Source organism: Oncorhynchus nerka, unplaced genomic scaffold, assembly GCF_034236695.1.
Source record: "Oncorhynchus nerka isolate Pitt River unplaced genomic scaffold, Oner_Uvic_2.0 unplaced_scaffold_481, whole genome shotgun sequence".
In the NCBI taxonomy this organism is placed as follows: Eukaryota; Metazoa; Chordata; class Actinopteri; order Salmoniformes; family Salmonidae; genus Oncorhynchus; species Oncorhynchus nerka.
The window spans coordinates 519,250-539,966 of NW_027040485.1; positions in this window are offsets into that span (position 1 = coordinate 519,250).

Consider the following 20,717-nt stretch of genomic DNA (forward strand, 5'->3'; position numbering starts at 1 on the left):
GTTTCCTAACCCCCCAGTGAGACAGTTATCTCTGTCTGGTTTCCTAACCCCCCAGTGAGACAGTTATCTCTGTCTGGTTTACTAACTTAGAATAGTATAATTAAAAAGTGTTTTGACCCTTACAGAGTACCACAATCGTTCAACATTTAGAATAGTAGAATTAAATAGTGTTTTGACCTGTAGAGAAATTGTAGCTCTCACTTCTATTTCTTAGACAACTTAAACTACAGTATTTTTTAAATTTTTTATGTATTATTTCTTAAATTGTTCGCCCAGAAAAATGTTCACAAGCATTTCACTACACCCACAATAACATCTGCTAAGCACGTGTATGTGACCAATACAATTTTATTTGATATTTACAGAATTCGACATTGAAAGAATTCAGTTTTTGCTAATGGGAACCAAATCCCAGGACACATCTAATGTCTAGAAAATAGAAGGTGTTTATATTACTTTATATCAACTGAACCCTGGTCTCGTTTAGAGATAAAACTGTCCACAGAATACACAACGTTAGACAGGAACATGGAAACTCCCAGGATTCCATCTGGGACTGTGAAGCCACTGTAACCCCTGGCAACACGGAATGAATGGGAGATGAAAGGAATGTAGTCCTACTGACTCAAACTCCCAGGATTCCATCTGGGACTGTGAAGCCACTGTAACCCATAGCAACACAGAATGAATGGGAGATAAAAGGAATGTAGTCCTACTGACTCAAACTCCCAGGATTCCATCTGGAACTGTGAAGCCACTGTAACCCCTGGCAACACGGAATGAACTGGAGATAAAAGGAATGTAGTCCTGCTGACTCAAACTCCCAGGATTCCATCTGGGACTGTGAAGCCACTGTAACCCCTAGCAACACGGAATGAATGGGAGATAAAAGGAATGTAGTCCTGCTGACTCAAACTCCCAGGATTCCATCTGGGACTGTGAAGCCACTGTAACCCCTAGCAACACGGAATGAACGGGAGATGAAAGGAATGTAGTCCTGCTGACTCAAACTCCCAGGATTCCATCTGGGACTGTGAAGCCACTGTAACCCCTAGCAACACGGAATGAATGGGAGATAAAAGGAATGTAGTCCTGCTGACTCAAACTCCCAGGATTCCATCTGGGACTATGAAGCCACTGTAACCCCTAGCAACACGGAATGAATGGGAGATGAAAGGAATGTAGTCCTTCTCTGTGCTGACTCGCACAGAGAAGAGATGCAGCCAAATAAATATATATATATAATTTTTTTTTTAAAGAGGAACGTGACTGAAAAGCCAACCTTTTAGTTCAAATACTATTTAAAATCTTTCAAAACACCTTTAGCGTTTGCTCGAGCCTGGAGCCTAGAGTACCAGATGGGCGGGTTTTTGGCATGTATTGATTTGGTCTATGAAGACAGGCATGCTCAATCGAGTACAGATTAGGTATTTCAAATTATATATATATATTTTTTTAAGTATTTAACCCAGGTCTGCTGAGACAGGCTTGTAAATCCCCCAAAACGGCATGCTATTCCCTACACAGTGCCGATAGGGTTCCTGGTCTAAAGTAGGTTACTATGTAGGGAACAGTGATGAAGGAGACTGGTTAAGTGTGGTTTGGGTCAGTGCTGCTGGTTGGTGAGTGACCATGTAAAAGGACAGCTGTATGTGAAAGCCTTTATATATTTATTTAACCATCAGTCCTCCGTCCTCTCTTTATGAGTCAAATGCAGACTAAGCTCTACTGGGCAGCGTACACACGGAGTGAGGGATTAAAGAGTTAGCCCTACTTTCCATAGATATGTTGTTGGCTCTGCATTTTGAAAATTCAACCCCTCTCCTCTCCTTTGCTCTCCCCTCCCCTTCCCTTCCCTCCCGTCCTCTCCCTCCCCTCTCCTCTCATCCCCTCTCCTCCCCTCCCCTCCCTCCCTGCCCCTCGTGTCCTCTCCTCTCCTCTCCTCTCCTCTCTTCTCTTCTCCTCTCCTCTCATTCTCCAGTCCTCTCCTCTCCTCTCCTCTCCTCTCCTCTCCTCTCATTCTCCTCTCCTCTCTTCTCTCCTCTTCCCTCTCCTCTCATTCTCCTCTCCTCTCCTCTCCTCTCCTCTCCTCTCCTCTCCTCTCCTCTCCTCTCCTCTCTTCTCTCCCCTCTCCTCTCATTCTCCTCTCCTCTCCTCTCCTCTCTCCTCTCCTCTCCCTCTCCTCTCATTCTCCTCTCCTCTCTTCTCTTCTCTTCTCCCTCTCTTCTCTCCTCTCCTCTCCTCCTCTCCTCTCCTCTCTTCTCCCCCTCTCCTCTCATTCTCCTCTCCTCTCCTTTCCTCTCCTCTCCTCTCCTCTCCTCTCCTCTCTTCTCTTCTCTTCTCTTTTTTTCTCCTCTCCTCTCCTCTCCTCTCCTCTCCTCTCCTCTCCTCTCCTCTCCTTCTCTTCTCTTCTCTTCTCTTCTCTTCTCTTCTCTTCTCTTCTCTCTCTCTCTTCTCTTCTCCTCTCCTCTCCTCTCCTCTCCTCTCCTCTCTTCTCTTCTCTTCTCTTCTCTTCTCTTCTCTTCTCTTCTCTTCTCTTCTCTTCTCTTCTCTCTCCCTTCTCCTCTCCTCTCCTCTCCTCTCCTCTCCTCTCTTCTCTCCTCTCCTCTCCTCTCCTTTCCTCTCCTCTCCTCTCCTCTCCTCTCCTCTCTTCTCTTCTCTTCTCTTCTCTTCTCTTCTCTTTTTTCTCCTCTCCTCTCCTCCCCTCTCCTTCCCTCCCCTCTCGTCCTCTCCTCTCCTCCCTCCTCTATCTTCCCCTCCCTTACTTTCCTCTCCTCTCACCTCACCTGTCCTCTCCTCTCCTCTCCTCATGTGTGGTACAGGCCGAGTTGAGCTCTGCACGGGTCCAAGCATTGCTGAAACAGCCAGAGTTCATATCAACCCCAGGAAAGCTCCAGACATCCTTCCAGTGTACTATGGTAAAAGGCTAGGGAGTTTTGTCCAGCACTTACAAGGCTACAACAAGCTAAAAGAGGTTTTGGCAAAGCATCAGAATGTATCTTACCGTACGGTAAATGGCTCGCAGCAACACTCAAAAAGATCCCGGAGGTTCAGGACATCACGGATGAGTCCACCATGATGAACAAAATAGTGTGAGATGACGTCAGAGGATGTCTGTCCATACTCCTGTTAGTAGACTAGATGATGTCAGAGGATGTCTGTCGATACTCCTGTTAGTAGACTAGATGATGTCAGAGGATGTCTGTCCATACTCCTGTTAGTAGACTAGATGATGTCAGAGAATGTCAGATGATGTCAGTCCATACTCCTGTTAGTAGACTAGATGATGTCAGAGGATGTCTGTCCATACTCCTGTTAGTAGACTAGATGATGTCAGAGGATGTCAGTCCATACTCCTGTTAGTAGACTAGATGATGTCAGAGGTTGTCAGTCCATACTCCTGTTAGTAGGCTAGATGATGTCAGATGATGTCTGCCCATACTCCTGTTAGTAGGCTAGATGATGTCAGATGATGTCTGCCCATACTCCTGTTAGTAGACTAGATGATGTCAGATGATGTCAGTCCATACTCCTGTTAGTAGACTAGATGATGTCAGAGGATGTCAGATGATGTCAGTCCATACTCCTGTTAGTAGACTAGATGATGTCAGAGGATGTCAGTCCATACTCCTGTTAGTAGACTAGATGATGTCAGATGATGTCAGTCCATACTCCTGTTAGTAGACTAGATGATGTCAGATGATGTCCGTCCATACTCCTGTTTGTAGACTAGATGATGTCAGAGGATGTCAGATGATGTCAGTCCATACTCCTGTTAGTAGACTAGATGATGTCAGATGATGTCTGTCCATACTCCTGTTAGTAGACTAGATGATGTCAGAGGATGTCTGCCCATACTCCTGTTAGTAGACTAGATGATGTCAGATGATGTCAGTCCATACTCCTGTTAGTAGACTAGATGATGTCAGAGGATGTCAGATGATGTCTGTCCATACTCCTGTTAGTAGACTAGAGGATGTCAGATGATGTCAGTTCATACTCCTGTTAGTAAACTAGATGATGTCAGAGGATGTCAGAGGATGTCTGTCCATAATCCTGTTAGTAGACTAGATTATGTCAGAGATATCTGCCCATACTCCTGTTAGTAGACTAGATGATGTCAGAGGTTGTCAGATGATTTCAAACCATACTCCTGTTAGTAAACTAGATGATGTCAGAGGATGTCTGCCCATACTCCTGTTAGTAGACTAGATGATGTCAGAGGATGTCTGTCCATAATCCTGTTAGTAGACTAGATGATGTCAGATGATGTCAGTCCATACTCCTGTTAGTAAACTAGATGATGTCAGAGGATGTCAGAGGATGCCTGTCCATAATCCTGTTAGTAGACTAGATGATGTCAGAGGATGTCAGTCCATACTCCTGTTTGTAGACTAGATGATGTCAGATGATGTCAGTCCATACTCATGTTAGTAAACTAGATGATGTCAGAGGATGTCAGAGGATGCCTGTCCATAATATTGTTAGTAGACTAGATGATGTCAGAGGATGTCTGCCCATACTCCTGTTAGTAAACGATATGATGTCAGAGGATGTCTGTCCATAATCCTGTTAGTAGACTAGATGATGTCAGAGGATGTCAGTCCATACTCCTGTTAGTAGACAAGATGATGTCAGAAGATGTCAGAATGTCAGCCCATACTCCTGTTAGTAGACTAGATGATGTCAGATGATGTCAGTCCATACTCCTGTTACTAGACTAGATGATGTCAGAGGATGTCAGATGAATGTCAGTCCATACTCCTGTTAGTAGACTAGATGATGTCAGATGATGTCAGTCCATACTCCTGTTAGTAAACTAGATGATGTCGGAGGATGTCAGTCCATACTCCTGTTAGTAGACTAGATGATGTCAGATGATGTCAGATGATGTCAGTCCATACTCCTGTTAGTAGACTAGATGATCTCAGAGGATGTCAGATGATGTCAGTCCATACTCCTGTTAGTAGACTAGATGATGTCAGAGGATGTCAGTCCATACTCCTGTTAGTAGACAAGATGATGTCAGAGAATGTCAAAATGTCAGTCCATACTCCTGTTAGTAGACTAGATGATGTCAGATGATGTCAGTCCATACTCCTGTTAGTAAACTAGATGATGTCGGAGGATGTCAGTCCATACTCCTGTTAGTAGACTAGATGATGTCAGATGATGTCAGATGATGTCAGTCCATACTCCTGTTAGTAAACTAGATGATGTCAGAGGATGTCAGAGGATGTCAGTCCATACTCCTGTTAGTAGACTAGATGATGTCAGAGGATGTCAGAGGATGTCTGTCCAAACTCCTGTTAGTAGACTAGATGATGTCAGATGATGTCAGATGATGTCTGTCCAAACTCCTGTTAGTAGACTAGATGATGTCAGAGGATGTCAGATGATGTCAGTCCATACTCCTGTTAGTAGACTAGATGATGTCAGAGGATGTCAGAGGATGTCTGTCCATAATCCTGTTAGTAGACTAGATGATGTCAGAGGATGTCTGCCCATACTCCTGTTAGTAGGCTATATGATGTCAGAGGATCTCTGCCCATACTCCTGTTAGTAGACTAGATGATGTCAGATGATGTCAGAGGATGTCTGCCCATGCTCCTGTTAGTAGACTAGATGATGTCAGAGGATGTCTGCCCGTACTCCTGTTAGTAGACTAGATGATGTCAGAGGATGTCTGCCCGTACTCCTGTTAGTAGACTAGATGATGTCAGATGATGTCAGTCCATACTCCTGTTAGTAGACTAGATGATGTCAGATGATGTCTGTCCATAATCCTGTTAGTAGACTAGATGATGTCAGAGGATGTCTGTCCATACTCCTGTTAGTAGACTAGATGATGTCAGAGGATGTCTGCCCGTACTCCTGTTAGTAGACTAGATGATGTCAGAGGATGTCTGTCCATACTCCTGTTAGTAGACTAGATGATGTCAGATGATATCTGCCCATACTCCTGTTAGTAGACTAGATGATGTCAGAGGGTGTCTGCCCGTACTCCTGTTAGTAGACTAGATGATGTCAGATGATGCCAGAGGGTGTCTGTTCGTCTATGGATATCTCATTACCAACAGTGAAACCTGAGTGATCTTCTATAGTGAAACTACCAGAGTGTTTAATGTTTCTAGCGCTAAAGCTCAGCTGGACACAGTCGCTGTATTTCTAACACCAAATATCGTTAAAACGGAATTAAAAACACTGAAAGGTATCGTCTCGTTTGAACCATTTATTATGAAATTCCTAAAGATAGATGTAAACAGTGGTATTTTCATAAAAACAGGGTTATAGAGCACTGTAGACACCTTGGGGACTGATTTCAGATCAGAATTATTATGACATTACATACAACAAAGAAATACAAGCAAAGAAACCAGATAAACAACAAAGCAACAAAAAAAACAGGTCCATTTATTTTGTTTTTGCATAAAACAACACATTAAAGATTACCAGGAGTTCAATTTACATAAAAACATATCTTATTTACAGTATAAATGACAATGATGTGGTTATACAGTGGGTTACAGTGCTGTGAGATGTAGGCCCAGGGAAAGAGCAGTCAACAAGAGTCACATATCATATTGGTGGGGCTGGGACTGACTGGGACTGACTGGGACTGGCTGGGACTGACTGGGACTGGTCGGGACAGGCTGGGACTGGCTGGGACTGGTCGGGACAGGCTGGGACTGGCCGGGACTGGCTGGGACTGACTGGGACTGACTGGGACTGGCCTGGACTGGCTGGGACTGACTGGGACTGACTGGGACTGGCTAGGACTGGCCGGGACTGGCTGGGACTGGCCAGGACTGGCCGGGACTGGCTGGGACTGACTGGGACTGACTGGGACTGGCTGGGATTGACTGGGACTGGCTGGGACTGGCCGGGACTGACTGGGACTGACTGGGGACTGACTGGGACTGGCCTGGACTGACTGGGACTGGCTGGGACTGACTGGGACTGGCCGGGACTGACTGGGACTGGCCGGGACTGACTGGGACTGGCCGGGACTGGCCTGGATTGGCTGGGACTGACTGGGACTAGCCGCGGCAGGCCGGGGCTGGCATGGATTGGCTGGGACTTCCCGGGGCTGGCCAGGATTGGCTGGGACTGGCCGGGGCTGGACTGTCTGGAGCTGGCTGGGACTGACTGGGACTGGCCTGGATTGGCCCGGGGCTGGCCGGGAGTGGCCGGGTTTGGCCGGGGCTGGCTGGGAGTGGCCGGGTTTGGAAGGGGCTGGCCGGGAGTGGCCGGTGCAGGCCGGGGCTGGCCGGGAGTGGCCAGGTTTGGAAGGCGCTGGCCGGGAGTGGCCGGTGAAGGCCGGGACTGGCTGGATGGTGATGATGGCGTTCTGTGTTTGTTATTATCACACTATGCAGCCTTCCCAAATGGTACCTTTTCCCTACTAGTGCACTAGTTTGGACCAGTACCCATTTCCTACATACCACCCTATAGGTCCTGGTCAAAAGTAGTGCACTATATGTAGAATAGGGTACCAAAGTGGTGCACTATATATAGAATAGGGTACCAAAGTAGTGCACTATATATATAATAGGGTACCAAAGTAGGGCTTTACATATAGAATTGGGTCCTAAAGTAGTGCACTATATATAGAATAGGGTGCCAAAGTAGTGCACTATATATATATATTGCTTGCACCCCTCGGCACCCCCCCTGAATCCTACCCCTCTAACAACTGATTAATACAAGGTGAAAGGGGGCGGGGCTCTGTTTTGATAGACTGAAACCCCATCAGTAGATATGACAGCACGCTGCTGATCAAAATCACATCAATGAACTGAACCCAATTAGAACACTCATAAGAGATGAGAAGGGGAGAGAGATGCACCCTATTCCCTACATAGTGCACTATACCACAGCCTTATGATGCCCTGGTTAAAATAGAGCACGACAAAAGAAATAGGGTGGAATTTGGAACGCCTAAGGGGAGTGGGGGAGAAGAGGAATGAAGGAAGAGTGGGGGAGAGGAGGGAAGGAGGAAGAGCAGGGGAGAGGAGGGAAGGAGGAAGAGCAGGGGAGAGGAGGGAAGGATCGTTTGAGGTGAGACGAGGAAGAGGAGGTATGGAGGAGGGGTGAGGGAACGGAGGGAAGGATGGTTTGAGGTGAGATGAGGAAGAGGAAGAGGAGGAATGGAGGAGGGGTGAGGGTGCGGAGGGAAGGATGGTTTGAGGTGAGATGAGGAAGAGGAAGAGGAGGAATGGAGGGGTGAGGGTGCGGAGGGAAGGATGGTTTGAGGTGAGACGAGGAAGAGGAGGAATGGAGGAGGGGTGAGGGTGCGGAGGGAAGGATGGTTTGAGGTGAGACGAGGAAGGGGAGGAATGGAGGAGGGGTGGAGAAGAGGAGGGAAGGATGGTTTGAGGTGAGACGAGGAAGAGGAGGAATGGAGGAGAGGAAGAGGAGGAATGGAGGAGGAGGAGTGGGGGAGAGGAGGGAAGGATGGTTTGAGGTGAGACGAGGAAGAGGAGGAATGGAAGAGGGGTGGGTGGGGGAGAGGAGGGAAGGATGGTTTGAGGTGAGACGAGGAAGAGGAGGAATGGAGGAGGAGGGGTGGAGGAGAGGAGGGAAGGATGGTTTGAGGTGAGACGAAGAAGAGGAGGAATGGAGGAGTAGGAGTGGGGGAGAGGAGGGAAGGATGGTTTGAGGTGAGACGAGGAAGAGAGGGAATGGAAGGGGGAGTGGGGTGCATAGATTCATCATCATCATCATCATCATCATCATCATAATCAACCTGTAATCTTATAGACCTAATGATGTGTAAATAAGCAAAGCAGTCCAGAAACATGTTCTTCCAGCCTCTACTCCGCTCTCCTCGTGTCACAGAAAGAAAGAAAGGCCCATTTGACCTGACAGCCTTCTGATGAATACGGTTCAGGATGTCGGCTAAAGGGAAACGGTTGTTTTTAAGGCTACTGGTAGACGTTGTGTTTAAATAATCATGCAGTGTTTCAAAGGTATTCGTGGAACAGTATTGGCTGGGAACTAGTTTGTTGACAACCATTGGACATTGCCCATCCAACGCTGTGGTGAATGTTAGTAAAATCATCAAGGTGAAAATGAATGAATGAATGAATGACAGACAACATGTGATTTTGGTTTGTATTGGTGTTCCTAGTTCTCAAATCAGGACAGACTTCCACACTAAAACAGAACAAACTTCCACACTAAAACAGGACAGACTTCCACACTAAATCAGGACAGAATTCCACACTAAATCAGGACAGAATTCCACACTAAATCAGGACAGACTTCTACACTAAATCAGGACAGAATTCCACACTAAATCAGGACAGAATTCCACACTAAATCAGGACAGAATTCCACACTAAATCAGGACAGACTTCTACACTAAAACAGGACAGACTTCCACACTAAATCAGGACAGACTTCCACACTAAATCAGGACAGACTTCCACACTAAATCAGGACAGACTTCCACACTAAATCAGGACAGACTTCCACACTAAATCAGGACAGACTTCCACACTAAAACAGGACAGACTTCCACACTAAATCAGGACAGACTTCCACACTAAATCAGGACAGAATTCCACACTGCATCAGGACAGACTTCCACACTAAAGCAGGACAGACTTCCACACTAAATCAGGACAGAATTCCACACTAAATCAGGACAGACTTCCACACTAAATCAGGACAGACTTCCACACTAAATCAGGACAGACTTCCACACTAAATCAGGACAGACTTCCACACTAAATCAGGACAGAATTCCACACTAAATCAGGACAGACTTCCACACTAAATCAGGACAGACTTCCACACTAAATCAGGATAGACTTCCACACTAAAGCAGAACAGACTTCAACAATATAGCAGGGCAGATTTCAACACTAAAGCAGAACAGACTTCCACACTATATCAGAACAGACTTCCACACTAAATCAGAACAGACTTCCACAATAAAGCAGGGCAGACTTCCACACTAAATCAGGACAGACTTCCACAATAAAGCAGGACAGACTTCCACACTAAATCAGAACAGACTTCCACACTATATCAGAACAGACTTCCACACTAAATCAGAACAGACTTCCACAATAAAGCAGGGCAGACTTCCACACTAAATCAGAACAGACTTCCACAATAAAGCAGGACAGACTTCCACACTAAATCAGGACAGACTTCCACACTAAATCAGGACAGACTTCCACACTAAAACAGGACAGACTTCCACACTAAATCAGGACAGACTTCCACACTAAATCAGGACAGAATTCCACACTGCATCAGGACAGACTTCCACACTAAAGCAGGACAGACTTCCACACTAAATCAGGACAGAATTCCACACTAAATCAGGACAGACTTCCACACTAAATCAGGACAGACTTCCACACTAAATCAGGACAGACTTCCACACTAAATCAGGACAGACTTCCACACTAAATCAGGACAGAATTCCACACTAAATCAGGACAGACTTCCACACTAAATCAGGACAGACTTCCACACTAAATCAGGATAGACTTCCACACTAAAGCAGAACAGACTTCAACAATATAGCAGGGCAGATTTCAACACTAAAGCAGAACAGACTTCCACACTATATCAGAACAGACTTCCACACTAAATCAGAACAGACTTCCACAATAAAGCAGGGCAGACTTCCACACTAAATCAGGACAGACTTCCACAATAAAGCAGGACAGACTTCCACACTAAATCAGAACAGACTTCCACACTATATCAGAACAGACTTCCACACTAAATCAGAACAGACTTCCACAATAAAGCAGGGCAGACTTCCACACTAAATCAGAACAGACTTCCACAATAAAGCAGGACAGACTTCCACACTAAATCAGGACAGACTTCCACACTAAATCAGGACAGACTTCCACACTAAATCAGGACAGACTTCCACACTATAACAGGACAGACTTCCACAATAAATCAGGACAGACTTCCACACTAAAACAGGACAGACTTCCACACTAAATCAGGACAGACTTCCACACTAAATCAGGACAGACTTCCACACTAAATCAGGACAGACTTCCACACTATAACAGGACAGACTTCCACAATAAATCAGGACAGACTTCCACACTAAATCAGGACAGACTTCAACACTAAAGCAGAACAGACTTCCACACTAAATCAGGACAGACTTCCACACTAAATCAGGACAGACTTCCACGCTAAATCAGGACAGACTTCCACAGAAAATCAGGACAGACTTCCACACTAAATCAGGACAGACTTCCACACTAAAACAGGACAGACTTCCACACTGAATCAGGACAGAATTCCACACTAAAACAGGACAGAATTCCACACTAAATCAGGACAGACTTCCACACTAAAGCAGGACAGACTTCCACACTAAAACAGGACAGACTTCCACACTAAATCAGGACAGACTTCCACACTAAATCAGGACAGACTTCCACACTAAATCAGGACAGACTTCCACACTAAAGCTGAACAGACTTACAAACTAAATCAGAACAGACTTCCACACTAAATCAGAACAGACTTCCACAATAAAGCAGGGCAGACTTCCAAACTAAATCAGGACAGACTTCCACACTAAAACAGGACAGACTTCCACACTAAATCAAGACAGACTTCCACACTAAATCAGGACAGACTTCCACACTAAAGCAGGACAGACTTCCACACTAAATTAGGACAGACTTCCACACTAAATCAGGACAGACTTCCACACTAAATCAGGACAGACTTCCAGACTAAAACAGGACAGACTTCCACACTATAGCAGGACATACTTCCACACTAAATCAGGACAGACTTCCAGACTAAAACAGGACAGACTTCCACACTATAGCAGGACAGACTTCCACACTAAAGCAGGACAGACTTCCACACTAAAACAGGACAGACTTCCACACTATAGCAGGGCAGACTTCCAGACTAAAGCAGGACAGGAAAGGTGATATGTGGTGGATTTATCAGACATCTCTCTGATCTGTAAACCTGATCATTTTATCTCACTTCTACGGCAATGGCTACGTCCCAAATGGTACCGTATTCCACAGTGCACTACCTTTACCCAGCCCTGGTTGAAAGAAGTGCACTAGCTTTAATCAACCCTGGTCGAAAGAAGTGCACTAGCTTTAACCAGCCCTGGTTGAAAGAAGTGCACTAGCTTTACCCAGCCCTGGTTGAAAGAAGTGCACTAGCTTTACCCAGCCCTGGTTGAAAGAAGTGCACTAGCTTTAATCAGCCCTGGTTGAAACAAGTGCACTAGCTTTACCCAGCCCTGGTTGAAAGAAGTGCACTAGCTTTACCCAGCCCTGGTTGAAAGAAGTGCACTAGCTTTACCCAGCCCTGGTAGAAAGAAGAGCACTAGCTTTAATCAGCCCTGGTAGAAAGAAGTGCACTAGCTTTAATCAGCACTGGTAGAAAGAAGTGCACTATTTATGGAATAGGATGCCATTTGGGACAGTGGAGGTTGGCGAGCGATAGACAAAGATGTTGTGACCAAGATTCAGATAGATAATTAAATGAATTAGACAATTAAATGAATCACAAACATTGTAAATATCCTCCTGGTAACATTAACAGAGTTGTAACTGTGATATTCTGTAATGGAGACAGTGGGACAGAAGCTTAATTTAACACAGTTGTAACTGTGATATTCTGTAATGGAGACAGTGGGACAGAAGCTTAATTTAACACAGTTGTAACTGTAACTATGGAGACGGTGGACAGAAGCTTAATTTAACACAGTTGTAACTGTAACTATGGAGACGGTGGACAGAAGCTTAATTTAACACAGTTGTAACTGTGATATTCTGTAATGGAGACAGTGGGACAGAAGCTTAATTTAACACAGTTGTAACTGTAACTATGGAGACGGTGGACAGAAGCTTAATTTAACACAGTTGTAACTGTAACTATGGAGACGGTGGACAGAAGCTTAATTTAACACAGTTGTAACTGTAACTATGGAGACGGTGGACAGAAGCTTAATTTAACACAGTTGTAACTGGAGATATTCTGTAATGGAGACAGTGGGACAGAAGCTTAATTTAACACAGATTGTAACTGTAACTATGGAGAATCCCACGTGGCCACCAATATCTTTAACACTTTAACACGGATGGAACTAAAAGAATGAAAGACAAGGTGACAAGGAGCTTGGCTGTTGATCCAGGGATTAAGAGGGAGGACGAGGAGGAGGGTATTTATGTTGGTAGTTTCACACCCTGGTTCAACCCTAAGGCCATAATATGCTCTGATTGTTAGACAGTATTCACATCCAAAAACAATCCCACGATGCACCTCACTTCCTGTTCACCCACCTAGACATCGATGGGCCGTTTCCCGGACACAGAGATTCTCTACCGTCAATGATTGTTTTTGTTGTCCACACAGCAGTCTCCATCTGTTGTCCAGGAAACCAGACCGAAAGGTCCTGAAGCTATAAAGCTGATGATTTGTCAGCGTGTACAAGTCCCTAACAGTCTCTATCTGCTCCAGTGATACAGTACAACAGGCCTCTACGCTACAGCAGTCATGACACAGCAGTCTCCATCTGCTCGAGAGATACAGTACAACAGGCCTCTACGTTACAGCAGTCATGACACAGCAGTCTCCACCTGCTCCAGTGATACAGTACAACAGGCCTCTACGCTACAGTAGACATGACACAGCAGTCTCCACCTGCTCCAGCGATACAGTACAACAGGCCTCTACGCTACAGTAGACATAACACAGCAGTCTCCATCTGCTCGAGAGATACAGTACAACAGGCCGCTACGTTATAGCAGTCATGACACAGCAGTCTCCACCTGCTCGAGAGATACAGTACAACAGGCCTCTACGCTACAGTAGACAGCAGTCTCCATCTGCTCCAGTGATACAGTACAACAGGCCTCTACGCTACAGTAGACAGCAGTCTCCATCTGCTCCAGTGATACAGTACAACAGGCCTCTACGCTACAGTAGACAGCAGTCTCCATCTGCTCCAGTGATACAGTACAACAGGCCTCTACGCTACAGTAGACAGCAATCTCCATCTGCTCCAGTGATACAGTACAACAGGCCTCTACGCTACAGTAGACAGCAGTCTCCATCTGCTCCAGTGATACAGTACAACAGGCCTCTACGCTACAGCAGTCATGACACAGCAGTTTGCAGTGAACAGGATATGCTTCAGAGACACAAGTGAAACGTTTTGGTTGTTGAAAACTAAGTTGTTAAACTATCTCCTCTTTACAGAAAGCTATCACTTCAGTACATCGTTCACTCATACAGCAGATGAACTCAATCAGACAAAGGTTTTTTATTGTTTTATGTCCTAAAACGTCCTTGAAGTCAGGCAGTCAGGCAGTCAGTCAGTCAGGCAGTCAGGCAGTCAGGCTGTCAGGCAGTCAGTCAGTCAGGCAGTCAGGCAGTCAGGCAGTCAGGCTGTCAGGCAGTCAGTCAGTCAGTCAGGCAGTCTGGCAGGCGGTCAAGCAGGCAGTCAGTCAGTCAGGCTGTCAGGCTGGCAGTCACCCAGGCAGTCAGGCTGGCAGTCAGGCAGTCAGGCTGTCAGGCAGTCACCCAGTTAGGCAGTCAGGCAGGCAGTCAAGCAGTCAGGCAGTCAGTCAGTCAGGCAGTCAGGCAGGCAGTCAAGCAGGCAGTCAGTCAGTCAGTCAGGCTGTCAGGCAGTCACCCAGTTAGGCAGTCAGGCAGGCAGTCAAGCAGTCAGGCAGTCAGTCAGTCAGGCAGTCAGGCAGGCAGGCAGTCAAGCAGGCAGTCAGGCAGTCAGTGAGGCAGTCAGTCAGGCAGTCACTCAGGCAGTCAGGCAGTCAGGCTGTCAGGCAGTCAGGCAGTCAGGTAGTCACCCAGTTAGGCAGGCAGTCAGTCAGGCAGGCAGGCAGTCAGTCAGGCAGTCACCCAGTCAGGCAGTCAGGCTGTCAGGCAGTCAGACAGTCACCCAGTCAGTTAGTCAGACAGCAGTCAGTCAGGCAGTCACCCAGTCAGTTAGTCAGACAGCAGTCAGTCAGGCAGTCACCCAGTCAGGCAGTCAGGCAGTCAGTCAAGCAGTCAGAAGTAATGTGGATGAAGAATGTAAAGATATAACAGGCTACCAGATTGAGGGACAGACAATCAGGCTACCTGGGGTACGCTTTAGGGTTCGGCCTTGCCTCTCCTCTCCTCTCCTCTCCTCTCCTCTCCTCTCCTCTCCTCTCCTCTCCTCTCCTCTCCTCTTCTCTCTGCAGCGCTATCTCTTCTCTCTCTGCTCTCTCTTCTCTCTCTGCTCTCTCTTCTCTCTGCTCTCTCTCTCTCTCTCTGCTCTCTCTGCTCTCTCAGCAGCTCTCTCTTCTCTTCTCTCTCTCACTCCTCTCTACTCTCTATAACTCCTCTCCACATCAGCACAACTCAGAAGATATTGCAAAAACTTTTCCCTCAGGTGAAACATTGTCATAGCCCATTAATCTTTTCAAACTTGGCCCCAGTCGGTTCGCTCCGATCCTTAGGAGGGAAGGAGGCAGGGAGGGAGGGAGGCAGGGAGGGAGGGAGGCAGGCAGGGAGGGAGGGAGGCAGGCAGGTAGGGAGGAGGGAGGCAGGCAGGAGGGAGGGAGGCAGGCAGGGAGGCAGGGAGGAGGGAGGGGGAGGCAGGAGGCAGGCAGGCAGGAGGCAGGGAGGAGGCAGGCAGGGGAGGCAGGCAGGTAGGCAGGGAGGGAGGGAGGGAGGGAGGGGGAGGGAGGGAGGGAGGGAGGGAGGGATGTAGTCAAGGAAGGACGGCTCAGTAGCATCCCAAATAGCACCCTACTACCCTCTGTAGTGCACTACTTTAGACCATATTCTGTGGGTTTAATGTTGTTCACTATTAATATTCTGTGGGTTTAATGTTGTTCACTATTAATGTTCTGTGGGTTTAATGTTGTTCACTATTAATATTCTGTGATCACTAACTAGATAGTGTGTTATTGTCGATTCCACTGCACCATTTACAAAGGAGAGGAGGGTGCCTGGTGGAACCCTTAGTCTCTATAATAGTGAACTAGTTTTAAATGCACAGGGCCCCATATGGCTGAGCAACACCCAGCCCTGAGCAACACCCTGAGCAACATCCTGAGACAACCTGGGACATCCTGGGACATCCTGAGACATCCTGAGACATCCTGAGACATCCTGGGACATCCTGAGAGGTCCTGGGACATCCTGTGACATCCTCGGACATCCTGAGACGTCCTGGGACATCCTGAGACGTCCTGGGACATCCTGAGACGTCCTGAGACATCCTGAGACGTCCTGAGACATCCTGGGACATCCTGAGACGTCCTGGGACATCCTGAGAGGTCCTGAGACATCCTGAGAGGTCCTGAGACGTCCTGGGACATCCTGAGAGGTCCTGAGACATCCTGAGAGGTCCTGAGACATCCTGAGACATCCTGAGACATCCTGAGAGATCACTCATGTTGCAGAGCCACTGTGTTCATCCATTAGCTGGGGATAGAGGCTATCTACTCTAGGTATTGTGGCTACAAACACACAGAATACACACACAGAACACACACAGAATACACACACAACACACACAGAACACACACAGAACACACACAGAATACACACAGAACACACACAGAACACGCACAGAATACACACAGAACACACACAGAACACAACGGACAACTGTCACTGCTTCTCTGCATCAATTATTAAAACATATTGATCACAATGAATCTGATAATGAATTGTGGGACGACTGCAGGAAGTGGTTAGAAATTACCCCACTGCACTGTCATACCTCACAGTGTGTGTGTGTGTGTGTGTGTGTGTGTGTGTGTGTGTGTGTGTGTGTGTGTGTGTGTGTGTGTGTGTGTGTGTGTGTGTGTGAGTGAGAGAGTGGCATACTTAATGTGTCCTACTAGTGAACCTGCTCTCAGCAGAAAAAAATTACCCCAACACCCCTCCCATGGCCTCCTCTACCCCCCCCCCCCCCCCCCCCCCACACACACACACCCCTACTTCCCCCACCATCCCTTGACCCCCTCCCTCCCCATCTCTCCCCACCACCCCTCCCCTCCCCTCCACTGGCCTCCTCCACCCCCTACTGCCTCCCCCCATCTCCCTCCACCTCTCCCCACCACCCCTCCCTCCCCTGGCCTCCTCCACAACCCCTACTGCCCCCCCCATCTCCCTCCACCTCTCCCCACCACCCCTCCCCTCCCCTGGCCTCCTCCACACCCCCCCTACTTTCCCCCCATCTCCCTCCACCTCTCCCCACCACCCCTCCCCTCCCCTGGCCTCCTCCACCCCCTACTGCCCCCCCCATCTCCCTCCACCTCTCCCACCACCCCTCCCCTCCCCTGGCCTCCTCCACAACCCCCCTACTGCCCCCCCCCATCTCCCTCCACCTCTCCCCACCACCCCTCCCCGCCCCTGGCCTCCTCCACACCCCCCTACTGCCCCCCATCTCCCTCCACCTCTCCCCACCACCCCTCCCCTCCCCTGGCCTCCTCCACCCCCCTACTGCCCCCCACCCTCCTCCATCTCCACTACAGAGATTTAGAACACTGACAACACCAACAAACCCAGACCTTAATGGTTCTTTTGTCCGCCATCTTTCTTTTACAACCTCTGAGGCGTCAGCCCAGAGATGTGATGCGTCAACAGGAGTCACACCGTCCCCTCATCCCTCCTTACCCTCCCCCATCCACCCCCCATCCCTCTATCCAGCCCCTGTACACAAGCTCTCTCTTCCCGGATAGCTCTTATCAGTGATTCGTCTTCGACTGTCATTATCAATCTGACTGTGCATTTAGCAACGTCGTTAGACATGAGTTTTTCACTGAGGATCAGAGAGGAGAAAGCCACAAACAGCTCTCTGCTCTCTCTCTCGCTCTCGCTCTCTCTCTCTCTCTCTCTCTCCCTCTCCCTCTCCCAAAGCATTAGGCACGAGTATTTCACTGAGGATTGGAGAGAGCCACAAACACAGATTGCTCTCTCTCGCTCTCTCTCTCTCTCTCTCTCTCTCTCCCCCATCTCCCAAAGCATTAGGCACAAGTATTTCACTGAGGATCGGAGAGAGCCACAAACACAGACTGCTCTCCATCTCTCTCCTTCTCCTCCTCCCAATGCATTAGGGGTACTAGTGCAGGTTGGCTCAGTGCCAGGGAGAATGGCAAGCAGAGCAACAGTGCCCTCTTCAGGTGATGTACCTCCCCCATTCATCTATCACCCCACCCACCCCAATCCTCTCTCTATCCTTCCCTCTATCATCCAGCGACTCTCTCTCTCCACGTCCCTTCTCCTCCCTCGTGGGCTCCTCCTCCCCCCTCCTCCCCTCCTCCCCTCCTCCCTCCTCCCTCCTCCCCCCTCTCTCCCTCCTCCCCTCCTCCCTCCCCTCCTCCTCCCCTCCTCTCCCTCCACGTCTCCTCCCTCCTCCCCCCTCCTCCCCTCCTCCAGCTCTATGACATCAGGAAGAGTATGTTTTGTATTGATGGTTTTATTAGCAGGACAAATTAATAAGGTTTTGATAAAAACACAGCATGGATTAGGTTGGAATCTGAGTCCTCATTATTGAATAATCCTTGACACACACACACGTACGCACACACACACACACACACACACACACACACACACACACACACACACAGTTATTCTGCTAGGATATGACAGTGATTCACCGTAGAGAGAGGGGGAAGAATTACAGTCAGTTTCAGCTCAGATGAATGGATTGTTTCCTCTACGGATATAATCAACAAATGAGTTTTAAAAAAGATTTCAGAAGCCCCGTATTACGCTTCTGACTTTGGACTTGGAGCAGGTCAACGGTGTCAACGGTGTGTTTCGCTGTAGTATCAATATATAAACATACAGATCTACGAATAACGCAAATACACAATCCTATAGAACATCACGAGGGGAAAGGAGGAGGAGTCAACGTATTGGGGGGGGGGAGGGGCCACGAGCTGGAAACATCAGTAGAACTCAGTCGTTGTCTCTAGAAGACTCAGATGTATACAGAGTGGTTTCACTTCTTCTGTTGGTGTGTTGTGGTAGTAGATGTTTCTCCTACTGGTGTTGTGGTACTAGATGTTTCTCCTACTGGTGTTGTGGTACTAGATGTTTCTCCTACTGGTGTTGTGGTAGTAGATGTTTCTCCTACTGGTGTTGTGGTAATAGATGTTTCTCCTACTGGTGTTGTGGTAATAGATGTTTCTCCTACTGGTGTTGTGGTAGTAGATGTTTCTCCTACTGGTGTTGTGGTAGTAGATGTTTCTCCTACTGGTGTTGTGGTAATAGATGTTTCTCCTACTGGTGTTGTGGTAGTAGATGTTTCTCCTACTGGTGTTGTGGTAGTAGATGTTTCTCCTACTGGTGTTGTGGAACTAGATGTTTCTCCTACTGATGATTTTGTCCTACTGGTGTTGTGGTAGTAGATGTTTCTCCTACTGGTGTTGTGGTAGTAGATGTTTCTCCTACTGGTGTTGTGGTAGTAGATGTTTCTCCTACTGGTGTTGTGGTAGTAGATGTTTCTCCTACTGGTGTTGTGGTAGTAGATGTTTCTCCTACTGGTTGTGGTAGTTGTGGTTGTGGTAATAGATGTTTCTCCTACTGGTGTTGTGGTAATAGATGTTTCTCCTACTGGTGTTGTGGTACTAGATGTTTCTCCTACTGGTGTTGTGTAGGTTTCTCCTACTGGTGTTGTGGTAGATGTTTCTCCTACTGGTGTTGTGGTAACTCCTACTGGTGTTGTGGTACTAGATGTTTCTCCTACTGGTGTTGTGGTAATAGATGTTTCTCCTACTGGTGTTGTGGTACTAGATGTTTCTCCTACTGGTGTGGTGGTAGTAGATGTTTCTCCTACTGGTGTTGTGGTAGTAGATGTTTCTCCTACTGGTGTTGTGGTAGTAGATGTTTCTCCTACTGGTGTTGTGGTAGTAGATGTTTCTCCTACTGGTGTTGTGGTAATAGATGTTTCTCCTACTGGTGTTGTGGTAGTAGATGTTTCTCCTACTGGTGTGTGGTGATGTTTCTCCTACTGTAGTAGATGTTTCTCCTACTGGTGTTGTGGTAGTAGATGTTTCTCCTACTGGTGTTGTGGTAGTAGATGTTTCTCCTACTGGTGTTGTGGTAGTAGATGTTTCTCCTGGTGTTGTGGTACTGGTGTTGTGGTAGTAGATGTTTCTCCTACTGGTGTTGTGGTAGTAGATGTTTCTCCTACTGGTGTTGTGGTAGTAGATGTTTCTCCTACTGGTGTTGTGGTAGTAGATGTTTCTCCTACTGGTGTTGTGGTAGTAGATGTTTCTCCTACTGGTGTTGTGGTAGTAGATGTTTCTCCTACTGGTGTTGTGCTACTAGAAGTTTCCGTAATATAATCAATGATAAAATGGTGAGCTGAGTAGACAGGCGAGAAAAAAATGTTTCTTTCACAAATGTTTTTTAAAGGCATCTTTGCAACACATCAATTCCACCATCTAGTCTGCATCCCAAATGCCTCCCCCCCCACCACACCTATTCCCTTTAATAGTGCACTACTTTTGACCAGAGCCCTTTGGACCCTATTCCCTTATGAACCCTATTCCCCTATTCACCCTGGTCAAACGGAGTGCACTACGAAGGGAATAAGGGGGGCCCGTTTGGAAGGCAGGACACCATTTATCTCATTCAACCTTCTGAGGCCCATTTAAAAGGTCATGTGTCTGTAGAATCTGACGAGGCTTTAGACAGTTGACCACGTGGTACATGTTTGATTGAAATATCTT